Genomic DNA, 7,791 nt, shown 5'->3' with positions numbered 1-7,791 from the left:
AAAAAATATCAGTCATAAGAAAGGATTATCGGAGAATATTTGTACAGTTTTGGGGTGGGAGGAATTCTGTATGGCTAATGACACCATAAAAAAATCAACAAACAAAATACTAGGAAAATGTATTTGGAAATATTTGACCAACCAAGGTGATGTTACTTCTTCTTGAGTCAGTTTTGATCCTTTGTATTTTCCTAGAAAATCAGCCATTCTTCTAAACTTTAAATTTAAACTTAAATTTAATGATGTGAAGTTGGGCATAGTGTTTTTTTTTTTTTTTTAACATCTTTATTGGAGTATAATTGTTTTACAATAGTGTGTTAGTTTTTCCTTTACAACAAACTGAATCAGTTATACATATACATATGTTCCCATATCTCTTCCCTCTTGCATCACCCTCTCTCCCACCCTCCCTATCCCACCCCTCTAGGTGGTCACAAAGCACAGAGGTGATCTCCCTGTGCTATGCGGCAGCTTCCCAGGGCATAGTGTTTTATTAATTTTTAAAAGCTCTGTGTTATCTGCAATCCTTTTATTATTCCTAATAGACTTTATATGTGTTATCTATTTTTTTCATAATCAGACTAGGTTTTCTTTAATTTTTTAGGCAGTGATTTTCTTTTTGTCTAGTTCATTATTTTTTGTTTTCATTTTATGATTTCCCCTTTTCTTTTCCTAGAATACTTTGTTTCTACTTTCTTCAGCAGAATACTTTATTTCATTTATTTTCAATCTTTTATGTTTTCCAAGAAATGCATTTAAAAGTGTAAATTTTCCACAAAGACAATCTGTACATTTTTTTAAACTGTACATTTTTATACACAGTACTCTTATGGCCATTTACTTTTAAATAGGTTTCTAATTTCCATTTCGGTTTTCTCTTTGACACAAGAATTATTTTGAAGAGTGTAATGGAAATGTCTAATTGGGGGGAGGATATATTCTTCACGTTGCTTTTGTGTCATAGTGGGTCATCCTTCCTTCCTTGTGAAACTACTACTTTTGGATCCCTACTGTGTGCTAAACATTGTGTCAGGTGCTCAGGTGCGAAGGTGAACAAAACTGGCGAGGTTGCGGATCATCTTGGGGTTTAATTCCTAGCATTCAGAAAATGTGCAGTTTATTGAGCTTTTCTTTGTTGGCTAGTATGTGAACAAATGTTCTTAAAAAAAGCAAGTGTTTTCTCAGTTTGTTCAAATGAGGTTCCTCAATTTGATCTTCAGCTTCTGAGAAAGGCGAGTCCAAGTCTCCTATGAGGTTTGTGCTTTTCTCAAATCCGTATATGCTCCAACAGTTTAGGGTTCATATTATTGTAACACTATCTTATTTGGTGTGTGGAGACTCATCGCTATGATATCTTCTAAGTGACTTCATCGCATATCAAGGGATGATAAAATTCTTTATCCTATCTAGTCTTTTTCACCTTGGAGTCTATGTTGATAATTCTATAGACACCTCTATTTTGCTTTGTCAATATCAGTCTGTTACAGCTTTGCTTATTTCTCTATTATCCACTTCTCCGCTATTTTAAGTGTCCAGTTATTGTGGGGGAACAGAAGGTAGTTGGACTGTGCTTTTCTAGATTTGGCTTCTTTTTTCCTTGTACTTTCAGTAAGTGTTTTCATGACCTACGTTGCGTAAGTTTGTTTTTCTCTGTTTGTATTGGCTGATGCCAAGCTCAGCATGATGCTGGCACTGCTATCAAAGCAAATGTAGATGGCAAGAGCAGCGTCACAGGCAATTTTTTAAATTAATTAATTAATTTATTTTTGGCTGTGTTGGGTCTTTGTTGCTGCGTGCAGGCTTTCTCTAGTTGTGGCAAGCGGGGGCTACTCTTCGATGCGGTGCGCGGGCTTCTCATTGCGGTGGCTTCTCTTGTTGCGGAGCACGGGCTCTAGGCGCACGGGCTTCAGTAGCTGTGGCTCGTGGGCTCAGTAGTTGCGGCGCACATGCTTAGTTGTTCCGCGGCATGTGGGATCTTCCCGGACCAGGGCTCAAACCCGTGTCCCCTGCATTGGCAGGCGGATTCTTAACCACTGCGCCACCAGGGAAGCCCCCATCACTTTCTTTACTCCACTCCCACCTTACAAAATTGTTCTACATTATCCTGTACCAATGAATGGCATTGTTGTTTTCACAGTTGCCCGGATCAGATGGGTAGCCAGCCTCCTCTCTCTCTTTTAAAACAATATTTACTTACTTGTTTCTTTTAGCTGTGCTGGGTCTTAGTTGCGTGGGACCTAGTTCCCTGACCAGGGATTGAACCCAGGCCCCCTGCATTGGGAGCTAGCCACTGGACCACCAGGGAAGTCCCAGCCTCCTCTCTCTTTTACTCCAATTCCTGCCCACTTCCAATCTAAGCGCTTATCCCCTTCCCTCAGGCTTGCTCTTTGCTAACATTCTTTTTCAAATCTGCAGCTTTACTCTGTATTCCTTCTAGTTCCTCCCTGAAATGTTTGCATTCGTGTTTTATCTCCATGAGGATGGTTGGTTTCCAGCCTGTGTCTGTTAGTTGCACCATATGGAGGACCTGTGTCTGTTATCTCTTCCGCCTTTGTTTCTTTTCCTTTCATGGCCAGTTATCTCTATGCTAGATATTGTGTTTGAAAAATTATGCATAGAAATCATTTAAGGCCTAGGATGTTCTCTTTCCCTCAGAGATGATTTTAGTCCTATCAGTGCCTGGATTGCTTTAATCCAATTTACAAGTTTGAAAATTTCAGGACCATCCACTGGATTCAAAGCTGGCCTAAAATCTCTGTGTGAGGGGTTGGTGTGCTTCTAATTCACCTGCACTTGTAGAGTCCTGATCCTGAATGAAGGGTGGTTTACCAGAACTCTCAACCTTCACAGGCCCTGGACTACTGTTTCTGTTACCGAACCCAGGTCCAGCTGCTTGCCGCACGAAAGCCAATTCTCGAGAGAGACAAGTGTTGGTAGGAAAGGAAACGTTGCTTTATTTCGGAGGTGCGCAACCAGAGGGGAGGGTGGACACCTGTTCAAAGGCCAACTCCCCACCCCCCGACAATCAGGGGGCCAGAGCTGTTATAGACAGAGGGAGGGCGCTACATGTAGAAACAGCACAGTCAGCTCTGACAGTCATGAAATTGGTCATGTGGTGCCCTGACCAGTGTCAACTCGATTGTTTTAGGTACAGTTAATCTTCAGTTCCAGGGTCGGTTTGTTTCCGTTTCTTTGAGGCCAGTTCTTGGAATTGTGGCAGCTGATGTCATGGTTACAGCCTGGTCATCATGGAGTCAACTTCTTCCGCCTGGCGGAGGTTTCGGTGTCTACAAGACAGCTCACAGGACATGGTTCAGAATATTATCTATAGCCCTTAAGGAGGAACTAAAGATCCTTAACTATGCTTAATGACTAAACTGTTATTATTTGGTATCCTTGGACTGTTTTCCTCTGTTTCTGCATTTTCTCACTTCCCTGATTAAACTTATTCTTTGGCTAAAGTTTTTCCACAGACAAAAGGTAGGCTGAGGACATGGGGTGCGGGGCAGGGAAGGACCAAACTACTCCGTTTCAGTTCCACCAGGCCAGGGGTGCTTAGCCTCTTCCGTCCTTTTGGCAATCTGCTGAAGCCGTGGACGCCTCCTCAGAACGATGGTTTTAAAAACCTAAAATATGTAGAGAACAAACAATAAAAGAAGAAAATAGAAAAACATTAAAGGGGAAAAAATATACAGAGTTACAAAGGAAGCCCATTTAATTGAAATACAGTTAACAAAACATTTTTTAAAATCTTGTGATAGAGTCATATGTGTGCTTCTTTATTAAAGCATTAAACAGCAAGTTCAAGCAGCAGGTCTAAAAGTGACTGCAATTTAGAAATAGTGATGAATGTAAATGACATTTTTTTTTTTTTTTTTGGCCGTGCCATGCGACATGCAGGATCTTAGTTCCCCAAGCAGGGATCAAATCTCTGCCCCCTGCAGTGGAAGCACGGAGTCTTAACCACTGGACCGCCAGGGAAGTCCCTAAACGACAATTTGAGATACATACAGCTATAAATGTGGTGTGAAAATAGCTGATTTCTGTCGGTGACAAGGTCACAGGAATGCACATATCACTGAGGCTTGTGGCCTAGACTCATAATAGAAGGAAAATCTAAGCTTCATTGAGAGGGTCGTGAAAAGAAAGATGTAATTTTTTTCTTAACCAAGTTCACAGACCCCTGAGTTGCCCTGTCTGTGAACCCCAGATTTAGGGACACTGCATTTGCTGTAGAAGCACTGCTGTTTCACGGCTACCATGTTGCCTTGGCAACGCTAGACTCACTCACCTGTCCTGACTTGTTTTCCTCTAGACCTTGTGCAACAATTTCTCACTAGCTCATTAGCCATCTGATGTTTTTAGAAAAACGCTTTTTCTATTTTATCCAGCTAGTTTAAATTGTCTTCAGCGTGAGAGTTGACCACGGAGATGCCGGCCCATCGCCTCGTGTCTCCATCTTTATGTGCTGCCGGGTCCTCATTTCTCCTCGCCTGGATTGCCAGCAGGGCCACCTGTTTCTAACTCTGCAGTCTGGCCTCCATTCTCCACAGTCACCAGAGGGATTTTTCTAAATGCAAATCAGATTTCTAGAATGCAAACCTGATCAAATCAAAGTCCTTCAGAGGCTTCCAAATGTTCTAGTGCAAAAATCCAAAGTTTTTAGCATGGAAACTCAGACTCCTGTAAAACGTACACATCATGTATGTCTTATAAGCCTCCTATGAGACCCTATGAAATAGGAAGCTGCTCTCCGGCTACCCCACGCACCCACCCTCATCCTATGCTCTTGCCAAGCCGGCTCCTCGGAGGGCCAAGAATACTCTATGTGCCCATGGCTTCTGTGCCTTTAAACATGGCATTTCCACCCCAAACAGCCATCGCCTCTTCCCTCCTGGGCCTGGCTAACTCCTTGAGTGTTCAAGTCCTGGCTGAGGCATCACCCCTTCCGGGAAGCGTCAGCGATTTCTTTGTCTTTGGAGGCCTTCCTATGCTCTTTCTTAATGCTCCATGCCCATTCCTACTTTTATAAAAGCGTGTTCCTCTGGGATTTGTGCTCTGGTTGGTCTCTCTCACTAGACCACATGCTGTTTCAAGTCTGGAGCCTTCTTCCTCTGAATGCACAGGGTACAAGCAGGTCATACACACAGTGTCTGACCCTATGTGTCCAGGTACCAATTGAATGGAGTTACAGTTGGCAACTACTATTTTTATTGCATCATTGACGTGACCTATTCTCTCTTTTTCGAGTTCTAGAGCGACAGGACTCTACGACTCTTGCCTTTATCACCACTTTTGCTGATGTGCCTCACTTAGGAATTTGTGTTGTGAAATGGCTCATTCTCATATATATTTTATTTTATTTTAAAAATTTATTTATTTGGCTGCACTGGGTCTTAGTTGCAGCGTGTGGGATCTTTAGTTGCAGCATGTGGGATCTTTACTTGTGGCACGTGGGATCTAGTTCCCTGACCAGGAATCAAACCCGGGCCTCCTGCATTGGGAGCACGGCGTCTTAACCACTGGACCACCTGGAAGTCCCCTCATACATATTTTTAAAAATTGGGAATGCAAAGTTACTCATATATGCCCAAGGGACTACTCCCTACTTATTTATCTTTTACTTGATTCTCCCCCAAATTGGGCTCTTTTTAAATTAAGACAAAATAAAATAGAAAAATTGGAGGTATAAGGAGATCAGAGAGTGTTTAAGGAAAGATCCAGGGCAATATTACAGGAAGCTGTGGTGAGACAGTGAAATAGGAATTGCTTCTGTGCCCCTTGCTAGGGAGGCTAACAAGGGGAAGTGATAGGACTCATCTGTCTGATAAGAATAAATCACAGACATTTGACGAGGCAAACTTGTACTTGCACTAAATTCTAAGAAAAATCTATTACGTGGATCCTTATAAAGAAAAGAATAGGTCATGTAACTGACCATGTCTTCAATTATAATTTTTGGAAGACAGAAGGTGTTGCTCACAGGGCTATTTCTTTGCTAAAAGCAAGGAACTTATACCTGAGCCCAGGGATATTGCTTTCCGGCATCAAGTTTGATATGGAAATAAAACTTGGGGGAACCAAGAGAAACAGACAGATGATACTGTCCTTAGTATCTCTCTCGTTTCCCTTGTTAAACTGTGGCCATGCCTCGATTAGCAGCCTGCTCATCACTGAGCCCGCAGAGGGCAGACATGCGATGCTGCTGATTGGAGATCAGGAAGCCTTAGATACCAGAAGATGGCCAAGTCGACGATCTTTCATAAAAATGAAGGAGGCGGGCTACAGTCTCATTCAGACCGAAGACCAACCGACTTGCCCAGAGGTGGAGGGCAGCCATGCCTGCGAAAAGAGCTAAGCTATCGCTGTGTGTTAACAGATGGAGTCAGATGAAGCATATGCCATTTTTCATTTAGGTTATTTTCATGACCTGTTCTGGAAATTAGGTTGCAGCCATGCCTCAATCATCTTGTTGGCACCAGTGTTACTAATGTGAAATTATTCATACCTTACTTAATTCCCCAAAGAATTTTGGAGGGATTTTAAGAAACATAAAATAGTAAAAATGTAAGTATGAAGAGGAGATTAGAAACCGTTTAGGGGAATTTAACCAGGAAGCTGGGATGCGATGGTGTGAGACTAGTGCTTATCTTACAGGTTGTTATGAGGATTAAACAAGGTAATTTGTGAAGGGCGATCAGTCCACTGTCCAGGACACAGATGCCCCCCAAATATTAATCTCCTTCACCCCCTTCCTTTTATGTAGGCAATAAGTAACCATGGAAGATTTTAAGAGAAGCAATGGCATGGTTAGAATTATACTTGAGGAAAATTGCAGGTTCAGAGATGACGGAAGCAGTTAGTAGAAGCTTTAAAAAATTTACATTTGAGCTGGGAACAACTTTGGGTCCCAAGCAGTACCCCACTTAAACATTCACTGAAAACATTCTCTCATATACAAAGCTCTGAACCCAAGAAAATCATTTCCTTTCAAACTTTTTAGTCCCGGCTCTTAGGACAATTTTTCTTCTGAGTCAAACAATCTCATATTTTCATATTTACTTAGGCAGTCTTCTTAGGATTCCTTGTAAATTCCTTGGGGCAGAAATTCATATTGTTTTTTCTTGTCTTAGCCAGGAGAATTTGTAAGCATCTTGGTATATAGAACATGACCTACTTAAAGCAGAAAATACTCCCACGTTAAGAAAAATGCCATCTCCTCTAAAGTAATGTGAATGGTAGTGGTTATTTCCCCAAGGAGTCTTTTTTGGAAGACTTGAATTTACTTCAGTGAAGCTCTCATTGTTCAGAATACTTTTGGATCTTGTTTCCTTTTGTGGAGAGAGTATTACAAGGTAATGAAGAGGATGGAATCTGGAGCTCTGAGCTCACCGGGGTTTGAACCCACCTTCTCTACCTAGTAGCTGGGTGTGGCCTTCAGTGGATCAGTCTGTTTTTTCATCTATAAAATGGGGATATCAGTATTACCTACCTTAAAAATATATGAAACATTTAAAAAATGTATTTAACAGTAGGAACTGTTGACTCTCGGACAGATGTAAAATGAACATGTGTCAATGATTTTATTTAACTTATTAAAAAATTTTTTTTATTGGGGTATAGTTGTTTTACAAGGTCTCGTTAGTTTCTACTGTATGGTGAAGTGAATTAACTTATTTTTTTTTTAATGACAGAATCAGGAAAATGTTAAAACCAGTTCAGATGAGGATTTAGCTTTATTCTCTACAGGACAAAATTCATTTGCATTGCCATGGATGGGCATCACTTGCA

This window comes from Kogia breviceps, chromosome 20 (assembly GCF_026419965.1).
Source record: "Kogia breviceps isolate mKogBre1 chromosome 20, mKogBre1 haplotype 1, whole genome shotgun sequence".
Classification (NCBI taxonomy): domain Eukaryota; kingdom Metazoa; phylum Chordata; class Mammalia; order Artiodactyla; family Physeteridae; genus Kogia; species Kogia breviceps.
This window is presented reverse-complemented; position numbering follows the sequence as displayed.